The sequence below is a fragment of the Bidens hawaiensis genome, unplaced genomic scaffold (assembly GCF_021521415.1).
Source record: "Bidens hawaiensis isolate Kalapana, Puna unplaced genomic scaffold, B.hawaiensis_p1.1 tig00021347_1, whole genome shotgun sequence".
In the NCBI taxonomy this organism is placed as follows: Eukaryota; Viridiplantae; Streptophyta; class Magnoliopsida; order Asterales; family Asteraceae; genus Bidens; species Bidens hawaiensis.
The window spans coordinates 284,335-299,482 of NW_027493307.1; the positions used below are offsets into that span (position 1 = coordinate 284,335).

The 15,148-nt window shown below is 33.0% G+C and overlaps 1 pseudogene across 1 annotated transcript; it reads right to left on the minus strand.

Moving 5' to 3' along the window:
• Positions 1-5,144: 5,144 nt before the first annotated feature.
• On the minus strand, positions 5,145-9,128 carry LOC143563268 (RNA polymerase I-specific transcription initiation factor rrn3-like; annotated as a pseudogene). The gene is made up of 15 exons (XR_013140638.1): positions 9,042-9,128; positions 8,502-8,584; positions 8,352-8,423; positions 8,192-8,263; positions 7,872-8,108; positions 7,693-7,803; positions 7,481-7,597; positions 7,125-7,250; positions 6,977-7,045; positions 6,782-6,888; positions 6,309-6,391; positions 6,091-6,178; positions 5,836-5,955; positions 5,540-5,727; positions 5,145-5,455 (listed from the first exon to the last, which is right to left on the minus strand). The product of XR_013140638.1 is annotated as an RNA polymerase I-specific transcription initiation factor rrn3-like (transcript).
• Between the last annotated feature and the right edge of the window lie 6,020 nt (positions 9,129-15,148).

The following is a 15,148-nucleotide window of genomic DNA, read 5'->3' on the forward strand; positions in this document are numbered from 1 at the left end:
AGTGACAAGCTCACGGTGTCTGTTTTGCAGGTTATCAGAAGAACCATCTTTATCGGGTCTAACCCCTCGTGGGAAACATCTATCTAACCCCCAGGTTATCCGTAATCTGCCCGGGGTCCGGTTAGTGTTTCTTCAGAAATCTAACTTCCAACTTCTCAACTCAAATATTTGAAACTTTATACATACTTGAATAATAATTTATGATGTAAAAGATGACCGAAAAATGATGAATCTGATAAATGATGACCGAAAACAATTGTTGATATGAATGTTTTACAAGTATTCTAGTGATCATTACTTAGTTTGAACCGACAGCAAATCATGTGCTTAGTTTTGAACTTCAATTGGGTTTCTTCAGAACTGACATCTAATCTAAACCTACTTAGCTACCCATATGAAAACTAGCATATACAAAGATTTTTTATTAGCTTAATCTCTCTCTTCTACAGTGGTCTATGCACGGGCTGCTTAGCATTAACCGGTGAGGATTCTTGCATTATAAAGACCTCTAACTGATTACAATATTCATAGCAATTCACCATTTTATTAGAACCTTCATCTTTCAATACAATAAGTAAATACTTCTAACTTGTCAAATTTTAGTATCTTTATATTAGTCCATTAGAATATCCATCTTGGGGAGAGACTGCTGGTTACCACCACATCCTTTATGGGAAGCAGAGACAACAATCACAACACCATAACAAGTCTCTTGTTAAATCCTTCACCTTCATGAATATTCAAGGATTTTCTTTGTGAAATCGTCTGCTATTGATAACAAAATGAAAAGATTTTAGAAGTGTATACCAGCATAATGAGATACATGAAATAATAATTTTATTTAGGTATATTGGTTTTTATTAATCCCAACCATTGTCTTTTGGTCACTACTGGTCCCAACTAATGAATTGGTTACTAGCGGTCCCAACTTTTAAAGTATTGTTCTTAATGGTTCGCAATTAACAGAATCCTAACGCCGTTAGTTTCAGGTCATCGGAAAAACGTTTTTGGCCGGAAAAGTCAAATTTGTTGCCGGAAAACACCACCTGAACACTGCAACCACCACCAATTGATTCACCGCCCACCAACTACCACCACTTGAGCACCATCAACTGATTCCGACGATGGTTCTAGGGTTTCTGACGACCTCAATAATTGGGGCTTTTACTGGAAAATGTTCCTAAAGGTTCGATACAAAGTTACCAAGATGTTTGGGATGAAAATGTAGAGTTTTGGGGAAAAAAATTGAGTTTTCCGGCCAAAAACGTTTTTCCGGTGACCTGAAACTAACGACGTTAGGATTCTGTTAGTCGCAGACCGTTGTAAACAAATACATTAAAATTTGGGACTGTCAGCAGCCAATTCGTTAGTTGGGACCGGTAGTGACCAAAAGACGATAGTTGGGATTAATAAAAACCAATATACGTTTTATTTAAAACACCTACCTTTTATATTATCAAAGTTCTTACTTATACCATCAACATTTAATTCTACTAAACTACACCACAAAAACCTCCATTATGTTTGGCACACTGCTTGTTACAACGACGTCCTAGACTGGTAAAAGAGATGGAATCATTAAAGTAGTTGCAATTGGCATATTGGTGAAGAAATCTTTCAGGTTTGATCCCTCATCAACCTCCTACGAAAATGAAGCATGCAAATATATGGAAGAGCACATATACAAAATGGTTTAAATTCAACACACTAATAATCGATATCCAACATAATCTCTTTTCAGTTTCAACTCGAGTCAACGAAAACTGAAATAGATAGTTACTTATGATAAAATCTCTTACAATCATATAAAACACGTTATATATATGTTTAAATATAGAAATAGTTATGAGAAACCGCTAAACTTATTCTTAATAGTCATTATTTTATTCTTGGTTGTGAATGAAGTGCTTTCCGTCATTTAAGACTATTTCATTGGATGATTGAACTTATGATAAAATCTCTTACAATCATATAAAACACGTTATATATTAAATATAGAAATAGTTATGAGAAACCGCTAAACTTATTCTTAATAGTCATTATTTTATTCTTGGTTGTGGATGAAGTGCTTTCCGTCATTTAAGACTGTTTCATTGGATGATTGAACTTGCATCCATGGCCAAACATGCAACCACCAGTGTTTTCATAGTAACGACATACAATTTTTTACCTACGACACCGGGAAACATATATGTACACTATGTTAACCTCTTTCAATAGTTTTATTCAAACTACAACGAGTTTGGGATAGATGGACATGAGATAAAGAAACCAGGGCAACATACAAATTAAAGTTTAGAAGCCAGAAAGGATTTAAATACATGCTCGTCTCAGTGGCAGGCCAACATCATTGAGAGTTACACAGGGCTCCCTTATCGTTATGGTTACACGATCTGATTCCAAGCCTGGTTAATTCATAAAAACAAACGGTAACTAAATTTAATTACTCAATAGGGTATTGATGTTATATGGAGTGCATTTAGGTTAATGATTAAAAAAGTGTGTCTATATGTTTGCCATTAAAAAAAGACTTCCTTTTATCATCACGTTAAAAAAAGCAAGAAAAACTAAAAGAAAACAGAGAAAAAAATAGCGTCAGAGTGTGTGTGTGTAGTGGTATCCCTCCCCGTAAGGTTGAGGGTTCGAGTCGTATGGTGAAAAAACTCGCCCTTCTATCATGAAAATCTTGAAGGAAAAAAGATAAAAACAAGAGAAAATATTGTTTTCAATTTGATATTTCATTTTCCAAATTTCATCAACTACAAGCAAAATGAACATAATTATCTAGGACAAACAAAGAAGTTCATAAAATGAAATCTCACAATTGTAAACCGTAACATTACCGTATGCATTAAATTGCACGCGATACTTTGTGATAATCCTATGAACAATCATCATGTTATGAATGGTTTTGTGTGCTTCACTACCCTGCATTATGAAACCGATTACAAGTGAGCCTGTTATATTCATGAAAAAAATCAAAAGCTTACAATAAAATCAAAATGGATTTCTCTCACAATAACAACTACACACAAGATAGCAAGATTACAAGTAACGAAACAAGAAATAAAGAATATTTACCATGAGATGATGTTTCTTTTCCTCTACCATTGTCAACAAATCGTTACCATTTAGGGTTGTGGACGGCGATGGCGGCGGCTGTGATGCTAATAAATTATGGAATGGAGAATTAGGTTTATGATATTGTTTAGATATCTAATAGTTTAGATTATGGGCTACTAAATAAAATTGGTCCTTTTTGGGCCTACACGGCAGCCACACTAAAATGAATACTAACATATACGAAAAGTTAATAAGCAAGGTAGAGAGGTTCAATCCAATATCACGAGGGCCGCATTGGGGAACTTGTAATAAACAACACTACCTATCTAATAATCAAAGTACATAATAATATCCCATTGTCTGCATATATTTTTAATGCGGCCCCAAAATTTTGAGTCCCAATCCCTTATTTATCTATATATCAAATAAAAAACTGTGTTATGCTTCGTATACATATATAAATCTTATGTACTTGTATGTTTGTATGCATGTTATGTATCATATTATAATATTTGTAACTTAAAAATGAGATTCAGTTCATATAGACTTATGTTAGAGAATGGGCTTAGAGAAATATGGTGGGCTTAAGGGACCATGGGCAAGGGGTATATATACTCCCTTAAACTCTAAAACCTTAAAACTCCACCATTATCCATCGTTCTCCATGCTACATTCATCAATTTTTCAAACCCGAAACCCAAGCCGTTTTATAAGTTTGATATTTTTCAGATTTTCATTTATTAATAAAATGGCACATTTATTAAGTATATTTATGCTTGTTATGTGGATGTGTTGTTAGTTGTTCGCAAATTGTATTTAACTAGTTTTTACCCGCGCGTTGCGCCGGGACAGTTGGGGCATGTTTATATACACCTCCGTTGATGTCGCAATGTGACGGTGCATTAATGCGGATTTGGTTGGTATGGGTTAAGTTCGTTAAGATACCGACACTAAATTAAAAAATAATGTGTACGTTAACACAGAAACAGTAGCGGCGCTCGTATAATAAAAATTAACATGTTAAAAAGTTCGGTCGGTATCGATTACGTTCGTAATAGTACCATGATTAAAAACAAAAAATAAAACGTCAAATTAACATATAAAAAGTGAAAATATTTGTAACAATGTTTATTCGGTCAATAAAACCCGGTCGCTGGTAAAACCCGAGCATTATGATGACAAGTCTATGCGAATTCGGTAAGTATTTGTTATGTTCGTTATAGTATAAACAACGTTGGTAAAACCCAAAAAAAATAATAATAAACAATTCGTCAAATTAACATATAAAAACAAAATATTTAAAATGAATTTATTCGGTCGGCAAACCGGACACATTTACGATGGCGAGTCTATGCGAATTCGGTAAGTATTTGTTATGTTCATTACAGTATAAACAACGTTAGTAAAACCCAAAAAAAATAAATAATAAATTCGCCAAATTAACATATAAAAAAATATTTAAAATGACTTTATTCGGTCGGTAAACCGGAGCCTTGCGGTCCCCGGTGTTGTGGCGGTGAGTTGGTAAAACCTGGGCGTTGGTGAAACACAAACGTTGTCAGTCCCAGGCGTTACAGCGGTAAGTCGATATAAATTAGGTTGGTTTCAATTACGTTCGTTACGTAAAAAAGGTCAATAAAACGGACGTTAATAAACCCAAGCGTTGTCAGTCCCGGACATTATAGCAGTGAGTCGTCGCGAATTTGATCGATTTCAATAACGTTCGTTACGATATCGGAACTAAAATAAAAAATATATACGAAAGTTGGTGCGGCCAACAGTTTAGTGCCAGTTGAACCAATAGAAGGTTTAGCGGCACCAAAGTTTGGAATTATTCAATAATAATAATGTGTTTTGTGTTTAATTTTGCATCAAATTTAAGTCCAAGGATCAAATAATATGACTATAGCGCAAAGTGATGTAATTGAGAAGAGATAGGCATTATATACAACAAAACAATATTAAATATCAAATTCAGAACAAAATATGTCATTGCAAGCAACCACTTCTCTTTCACATGAAAACAATGTTAACTAACATCCATTTTGTTTCACCTAAAACTAACAAACAACATTTTATTATCAACAATATTGCCAATGTTGCTGGCATCACCACTTTCCTCATCCAGATTACCAAGGGCAATAACGTCATTTCCACCACACATGGAAATCACAAGGATTCTGGACTAGTAGAGGGTCTGATTCTAGAAGGCATCTGCATTTTCCTGTCTTGTTGGTGTCCAAACATGAACAAATCCCGGGGCGTAATCGACATTTTATTCAAGTTTATGTCAAATTCATCATCGCCATCAGTCAAATCATCTTCATCATCCTCATCATCATCATATGCAGTTCTCACCATTGACCAGTATATAAAGTTCGGCCGAATAAACCTACATGTCAAGTGAAAAAATATTATCATCATCAAATGTTTACTCACAAATATTTAATATTTATAACAAAAGTTATTAACCAACCTTTCAGATTTCTTTAACAAATACGGATCAAATGGAAAGAAGACATCGAGCCTTTGAAACCCACCAAACACACGAGACGTGTCTGAGTCACACAGATGGTCAAAGACGAAGGTGCCGTCAGATACATTAAACAGATGAGACGCTTTTGCTTGACGCAGAAATTCTTCTACTATCGACGGTAAGCACACCTGTTTTGCAATATTCAACCGCATACATCATACATAACATAATATTATTGGTTTTAATTAAAAAATATATAAGATTATAATAAACATATATGAGGATATGAAAGTCACATCTAACGTGTTTAAGGCATGCTTGAAAATTTCCTCTAATGGCATATTCAACAGCTGTGACTTGAGTAGAGGAGTGGCTAGAATCAATCTCATACGAAAACAAAGTACATACATAACGGCCTGAAAAAAATAATGTTGTGATCGAATTAGCTTTGAACACAGTGAGAACCGCATAAACACTTGTACATATTGCTTTTACCGGATGCATCACTATATATATATATAGGATTCAGTTTCGGAAAGACTATTTCATACCTAGCACCCTGCGTAAAATACTCCATGATTCTTTAGATTAATTTCACCACTCTGGTTTTTGCCATATTTATAACACCAATCCACCAAGCTGAGAAAATAAATAATATAAAAAACTAATCAGATGCAAGTCTCAGTGAAGGTTTATATTGAACAATAAAATCATATATTAATATTTGTTTAAACGATTAAAAAAACAAGATATTGAGGTGCATGCCAACCTTTCTAATATGATGTAACATACGAAGTAGACAAGAATTTTGCCCGAGACAGGAAACTTGCTAGATAAGCAACAGCACTCATTCTGCAAAGTATCAAAATCATATTAGAGCATTCTCATCCCACTCCCTATCTTTAAACCAAAAATTACACTAAAACTCACTTTATTTTCTCTCTCCATTTCAATTAAATAATACTTTTTATAACTTTTATCATTACCTTTTCTCTTTCCTTCACTCACAACCACTTTCAAAATATATTAAAAAATTATATGAGATGAACAGTAACTTTTCAAATATACTAGAAAAATCACTACTTTTTCTAAAATATAAAAATTCTTCACTCACAACACCCTAAATCACCCTCTAAATTATAAAAACACCCCTCACATAATTTGAGGGGTTGGATGAGAATGCTCTTAGCCCTTCATACATCAAAACGGGTCAATCATAATATTAATGAAATGCAGCATTACCTCCAATCGTGAGGATAAATGGTGCTTCTAAATATTTCAAGAAGCCTACTCACAAACTGCATCCCACAATCTTCGGGGTCAAGTGAACAAGCATAGAACATTACAAACTACAATATATATAAAGCTTGGTTTAGAAAGTGTGCATACATATAAAAAAACTAGAAGCATATGGAAGAAGAAGAATTAATTAATTACCTGTGCAAATTTTGACTTGTATGCATTCAACGCGGTACTTTGAAATGACTGCAAAAGTGCCTCAAATACCTAATACGGCAATTTTACATAGTAAATAAACAGAAAAGCAATGAGCATGTGCAAGTGAAATGATCAAAGTTGTAGGTACCTGAGGCAAGCGGCCATCGTTGAAACAAGATTGAAGGTGGTCAAACGTGAGATCCATTAATGTATCCAACTTTTGAGCTACTACGTTTCCCCAAAGAACTTTTCAGCCAGAATATTTTACTTGAGGCTAGAAATAAAAATATATACTTTTTAGTAACTTCGAACTCGAGACAGCAAAATATTCGCTACTTTTCCTGTCAATTAGGTTATTATTTTAAAAAAAAAATTGGGAATTTGGAATCATTGTTTTATTAAACGCTTTTGGTTATCAAACTAATCACACAATGCAAAAAAAATAGTTGCAAAATAGTAAAAATCTTCTAGTAGTTGAAAATGGTGTTGAAGCACTAAGATTACCTCGTCCATGCCCATCTCGGTTTCATCAACAGGTCGTGCCATATCTTCTAGCTCCATCTCAAAGATCCCTCTACTATTTGGATCATCCAACAAGATTTCATCCCATCCTATCTCCACCTATTAAGTATTCAATCAATCACATAATATGATAATATCACATTAATAATAATTATTATTTATAAAAACGAGTAAGCGCTTTGAAAACAACTCACATCTAGGTCTACGAGCCTATTCACCAATTCAAATATCATAGAGTTGCCAACAAACTCTCGCATATCACCACTCTCCAACATTATCATGTTCTCCACATACACAACTATTTGCTGCAAAAACATGACAAAATCAATACCAAACAACAACATTTTTCATAACATATACTTAATTAACTCACAGCTTCCTTGGCGAACATATTTGGCACTCTCTCCCTGACAATTTGTTCCAATCTAGAAGGTGCCAAAGGCACTAAATCAGCAATTCCTTTAAACGCTGAATGCACACGAACAAGTACTTGGTCCTTTTTCGCTAATCCACGTGGCTGCTTAAGTATTGCCAAGAAATTTAAAGGCGGTATAAAGTTGCTTACAAGCATATCCAAACACAAATCAGCATATTTTCCGTTTGATGTCGCCTGACATAACATAGTAGTTAGACCAAGAAATAGTTTAGTTTATTATTATTATTCAGACACATAAAAAAAATAGCACAACATACCAAGGTTACTACTAAGTCCATCAAGGCGTCCATGACATCTGGCCCATAGTCCCAGAAGCTCATTCCACATATCTAAAAAGTATTATTCACAAGATTATACGCATAGATATAAATAAACATAGATGACATGTAACAAATTAAAAGTTAGTATGCTACTTACAGATGAAAGAAGAGAGCGGTGGTGCACAATGTCAATGTAAGAAACCGCTCCAGATAAGGCTCTTAGAATTGTCTATTAACAAAACAAACAACAAATTTCAAATTTGAATATCCAATTCATAATTTGTTTCTTAACGTTAAAACCTATTACCACAAGCATTGCGACCTCATCGGGCCCTAGACGCACATTGTGATGCGTATTGCAACAAGTTGATCATATTCACCGCTATCACCCTGGAATAACTCACACCACATCAATATCATTATCTCCTCTTCCAAAATCTAGATTTTTTTTTAAAGGATTGGTTTTTGTCCTCTCTTTTAACATCAATATCTCCTCTATCAAAATCAATATTTTTTTTATAAAACTTTGGTTTTCTTTCCTCTCTTTTAACATCAATATCCTCTCTTATCAAAATCTTGATTTTTTATAAAAACTCCGTTTGAACATATAAGATAAATATAATGTTGTATGTAATGTTCTTTATTTATGCTAAAACTAGCTCAAACAACACTTAGCTAACTAACTTCATATAAAAAGGAGCATAATTTAGACCTCATTTTTTTCTTTTCCATTTTTTTTAAATAAAAAAACCCTTGAAAACACTAAATTACACAAAACAATATAAAAAAGGCCCAATATTTTCCAAATAATAGTAAAACAACAGTAATTAACTAATAAGAAGACGACCTGAAGAACAGCTTTGAGTGCTTGACGAACATGATGAGCGAGCTCATAATCACTAACATCTCCATTATCATTATCATCACCCATCGCAATTGCAATTGCAATTGCAATTCCACAAATTCAACCTCACCCAATTCAAATGTGTTTCCGGCGAACAACATACGATGCTTTAAACCTAAAGCATAACCCTGCTTGAGACAGACAGACAGACAGACAGACTACCGGGGGTACAATGGTCAATATAGAGGCTTATATTCTAATGTTTAAATATGAGTTGTGTAAGGGGTGTTTAGGATTGAGTTTGAAAAATGTTTATTGTCTTTTTCAAAAAATTATTTTGAAAAGATATAATTTTAGGTTTTTGAAAAACTGCTTTTTAACCTTTTCAAAAAGCTAAAATATGAAAGATTTTTTTTATTATCAAACATATTTTAATTGATTGACTTTTTGAAAACACTAATAAACATTTTTCAGACTCAATCTCAAACATGCTCTAACTTTTGTTATACAACAACGATGGTTAGCTAAACATGTGATTGACAAATTTTGCTTCTTTAGGCCCAATTTTGTTTTCGGAAATTCTCGAAATATCGTCCTCCTTTGTTGAATAATCTCAAAAAGCTCATGTAAAACCCGTTTAAGGTGATGTATTTGCACAAGGCCGGCTGGAGGGTGGCGTCAGTTGGATCGTCGGCCGGGGCACGTAATTTTTAGGGGCCAAAATTTTTTGTATATATATTTTTTATATATGCATTTACAAATATAAAACTAATAAAATATGAATTCCTCTTTACCATCTTATAATTATTGGGCCCGAAATTATTTTTTATCCATAATCCATTTAATTAAGTTTATTGGGCCGAAACTAAAACTAAAAAAAGTAAAATAAAAACCTGATACAAAATAAAAGAAATAGCAGTCGATTGAAATTTCTCTTTGGTTCATTCCTTCTTTGCGAATGCTGAACAATGGCCAACCCAGCCGACCACCACTGTTGGTTCGTTGTTAACCAACAGGCTCCTCCACAGTTGACCAAGCTATTTTTTTCCAATGCTAGGACTTATGAGAGTTTCACGAATCATTGGTTAATCGTTAATTATTACGGTATTTGATTTTAATAATATATTTTTCGTTTATTGTTATAGCATTAAGCCTCATTTAAAAAAACTAGCTTATATATTTCGTTACTCGTTAAGGCTATGGGCCTTTCTTTCCGGTTTGGCGGAGGTATTTAATTGGTTTAAATTCAACACATTAATAATCCATATCCAACATAATCTCTTTTCGGTTTCAACTCGAATCAACGAAAACTGAAATAGATAGTTACTTATGATAAATCTCTTACAATCATATAAAACACGTTATATATTTGTTTAAATATAGAAATAGTTATGAGAAACCGCTAAACTTATTCTTAATAGTAATTATTTTATTCTTGGTTGTGGATGAAGTGCTTTCCGTCATTTAAGACTGTTTCATTGGATGATTGAACTTGCATCCATGGCCGAACATGTAACCACCATTGTTTTCATAGTGACGGCATAGATCTTTTTCCTGCGACACCGGGAAACATACACGTACACTATGTTAACCTCTTTCAATATTTTTATTCAAACTACAATGATTTTTGGGATAGATGGACATGAGATAAAGAAACCAGGGCAACATACAAATTAAAGTTTAAAAGCCAGAAAGGATTTAAATACATACTGGTCTCAATGGCAGGCCAACATCATTAAGAGTTACACACGGCTCCCTTATCGTTATGGTTACACGATCTGATTCCAAGCCTGATTAATTCATAAAAACACACGGTAACTAAATTTATGACTCAATAGGGCATTGATGTTATATGCAGTACATTTAGGTTGATGATTTAAAAAGTGTGTCTATATGTTTGCCATTTAAAAAAAGACTTCATTTTATCATCAGATTAAAAAAAGCGAGAATAACTTAAAGAAAACAGATAAAAAAAATAGCGTTAGTGTGTGTGTGTGTGAGTGTGTGTAGTGGTATCCCTCCCCATAAGGTTATGGGTTCGAGTCGTATGGTGAAAAAACTCGCCCTTCTATCATGAAAAGCTTGAAGGAAAAAAGATAAAAACAAGAGAAAATATTGTTTTCAATTTGATATTTCATTTTCCAAATTTCATCAACTGCAAGCAAAATGAACATAATTATCTAGGACAAACAAAGAAGTTCATAAAATGAAATCTCACAAATGTAAACCGTAACATTACCGTATGCGTTAAATTGCACGCGATACTTCGTGATAATCTTATGAACAATCATCATTTTATGAATGGTTTTGTGTGCTTCACTACCCTACATTATGAAACCGTCAAACGGATTACAAGCGAGCCTGTTATATTCATGAAAAAAATCAAAAGCTTACAATAAAATCAAAATGGATTTCTCTCACAATAACAACTACACACAAGATAGCAAGATTACAAGTAACGAAACAAGAAATAAAGAATATTTACCATAAGATGATGTGTCTTTTCCTCTACCATTGTCAACAAATCGTTACCATTTAGGGTTGTGAACGGTGATGGCGGCGGCGGCTGTGATGCTAATAAATTATGGAATGGAGAATTAGGTTTATGATATTATGCATAGAGTGTGATGTGATATTTAATAGTTTACATTATGAGCTACTAAATAAAATAGATCTTTTTTGGGCCTACACGGCCAGCCCATGCTAAAATGAATACTAACATATACGAAAAGTTAATAAGCAAGACAGAGAGATTCAATCCAATATCACGAGGACTGCATTGGGGAATACTTGTAATAAACAACACTACCCATCTAATAATCAAAGTACATAATAATATCCCATTGTCTGCATGTATTTTTAATGCGGCCCCAAAATTTTGAGTCCCAAGCCCTTATTTATCTATATATCAAATAAAAAACTGTGTTATGCTTCGTATACATATATAAATCTTATGTACTTGTATGTTTGTATGCATGTTATGTATCATATTATAATATTTGTAACTTAAAAATGAGATTCAGTTCATATAGACTTATGTTAGAGAATGGGCTTAGAGAAATATGGTGGGCTTAAGGGACCATGGGCAAGGGGTATAAATACTCCCTTAAACTCTAAAACCTTAAAACTCCACCATTATCCATCGTTCTCCATGCTACATTCATCAATTTTTCAAACCCGAAAACCCGAGCCGTTTTAAAAGTTTGATATTTTTCAGATTTTCATTTATTAATAAAATGGCACCTTTATTAAGTATATTTATGCTTGTTATGTGGATGTGTTGTTAGTTGTTCGCAAATTGTATTTAATGTGTTTTGTATTTAATTTTGCATCAAATTTAAGTCCAAAGGATCAAAAAATATGACTATAGCGCAAAGTGATGTAATTGAGCAGAGGATAAGCATTATATACAACAAAACAATATTAAATATCAAATTCAGAACAAAATATATGTCATTACAAGTAACCACTTCTCTTTCACATGAAAACAATGTTAACTAACATCCTTTTTGTTTCACCTAAAACAAACAAACAAAATTTTATTATCAACAATATTGCCACTGTTGCTGACATCACCACTTTCCTCAACCAGATCCACCAAGGGTAATAACGTCATTTCCTCCACTTGTGGAAATCACAAGGATTCTGGACGAGTAGAGGGTTTGATTCTAGAAGGCATCTGCATTTTCCTATCTTGTTGGTGTCCAAACGTGAAAGAATCCCGGGGCGTAATCGACGTTTTATTCAAGTTTATGTCGAATTCATTATCGCCATCAGTCAAATCATATTCATCCTAGATGCAAGTTCCGATTTGATTCGAGTTCAAATCATCCTAGATGTACTCCATATAACATCAATGCCCTATTGAGTCATTAAATTTAGTTACCGTGTGTTTTTAAGAATTAATTAGGCTTGGAATCATATCATGTAACCATAACGATAAGGGAATCGTGTGTAACTCTCAATGATGTTGGCCTGCCATTGAGACCAGTATGTATTTAAATTCTTTTTGGCTTCTAAACTTTAACTTGTATGTTGCCCTAGTTTCTTTATCTCATGTCCATCTATCCAAAAATCATTGTAGTTTGAATAAAAATATTGAAAGAGGTTAACATAGTGTACGTGTATGTTTCCCAGTGTCGCAGGAAAAAAATGAATGTTGTTACTATGAAAACACTAGTGGTTGCATGTTTGGCCATGGATGCAAGTTCAATCATCCCATGAAATAGTCTTAAAGAACAGAAAGCACTTCATCCACAACCAAGAATAAAATAATTACTATCAGTGGCGGATCCAGGATTGATAGTTAGTGGGGGAAAAATGGGTTGGGTCGGGTAAAAAATACTTAATTTCGTTATCGGATTTCTAGTAATGTAATTTTAGATGAATAACATATTACTTGGTGAGTTTTTTTAGTTAATTAGTAAATAAGAATTTGTTTTATTTGTAGTTAACGAAAATATGTAAACCAAGAAAAGAGGCCATGCTTTTCCTATTTAGAAACGTTGAATGATTAAATGTATAAAGAGTTATATGAAAAGTTAACCTAATTATCTTATAAATACATTAAAACAATAAATGATGTTAATATTATAACCATATTTTATAACTAAAATGCTATTAATAACAAATAACTAAACTGAAGAACAAGCTCAATCAGTATTATTAAATTTTAATTATACTAATAGCATGATTAATATTTAAAACAAAATCAAATTTTAGCGAGTGGACTTGTTTAATAGAATAAGTTTTTCTTTATAATTAAATTAGTACATCTTAAATATTATTGTTTTTTTTCTCATTCCCAAAATATCTTCTTCCCCCCCCACCCCCCCCCCCCCCCCCCCCTCTCTTTCTTTCCTACACTTCTTCTTCCTTATGTTCTGCAACTTTTTTTCTTCTTTTAAATATTTTTCAAAAGTAAAAGGGAATTATTTAGAATTTGATCATGATAATAAACTTTCTACACTATAGATCCAAAGCTAAGTGGGGGGTCTTTAACCACCAACCCCCCCCCCCCCCCCCCCACCCACACACACACATACAAGTGAATCCACCACTGAAATTACTATTGAGAATAAGTTTAGCGGTTTCTCATAACTATTTCTATATTTAAACATATATATAACGTATTTTATATGATTGTAAGAGATTTTAACATTAGTAACTATCTATTTAAGTTTTCGGTGATTCGTGTTAAAATCGAAAAGAGATTATGTTGGAAATGAATTATTAGTATGTTGAATTTAAACCATTGTGTATAGTAGTTATGGGTGTTACGCAAAATTATTAGCGTGTTCAATTTTTTAGATTTTTTGTGTTTCTTCTATCATTCTATGTATGTAGTTACGGGTGTTACGCAAAATTCTAGCTTTTGCTAGGACTGCATTAATAATTTAATACACTTCCTAAAAACGAAAATTTAATTGAAATCAAATTTCTAACTAGATAAAATTTTTAATTGATAATCGAATTATTAATTGTTGATGATATGTAAAGCAATTCAAATTGAATGATGCATTCTTAAAATTAAAATGCAAGTGGATGTGTAAAACTAGGGTTAGGGGTGTTCAAAAAAATCCGGATCCGAAACTGAACCCGAAATATCCGAAAATCCGTATCCGAATTATCCGAAATTTCGGATATCCGAATTTTCGGATATCCGAAAACCAGATAATCCGAATTTTCGGATTCGGGTTTGGATGTCGATTTCTAAAAAAATCAGATAATCGGATTATCTGATATCCGAAAACTAAAAAAAAATAAAAATAATTAATATATGTTATAATTTATAAGTTAAGTTTTGGGTTTTCCTTCCATTATAAATTCTCTATTTTCCATATTATTTTTGGTTGTTTGAATTTATCCATGAATTTCTTGAATGTTTTTTATCTTAATGTTGGAAACTTAGAAAATCGAACACAAGCTTAGATTTAATATATGCTTAAACTATTTCCTTTTTTAATCCGGATTATCCGTTTCAATAACCGAATCCGTATCCGAAATTTCGGATACGGATTTGGATATGAATATTCACTATCCGAAAACCGGATAATCCGGTCTTGAACACCCCTAACTAGGGTAATAGTTTTGGACTTTTGGCGATAAAG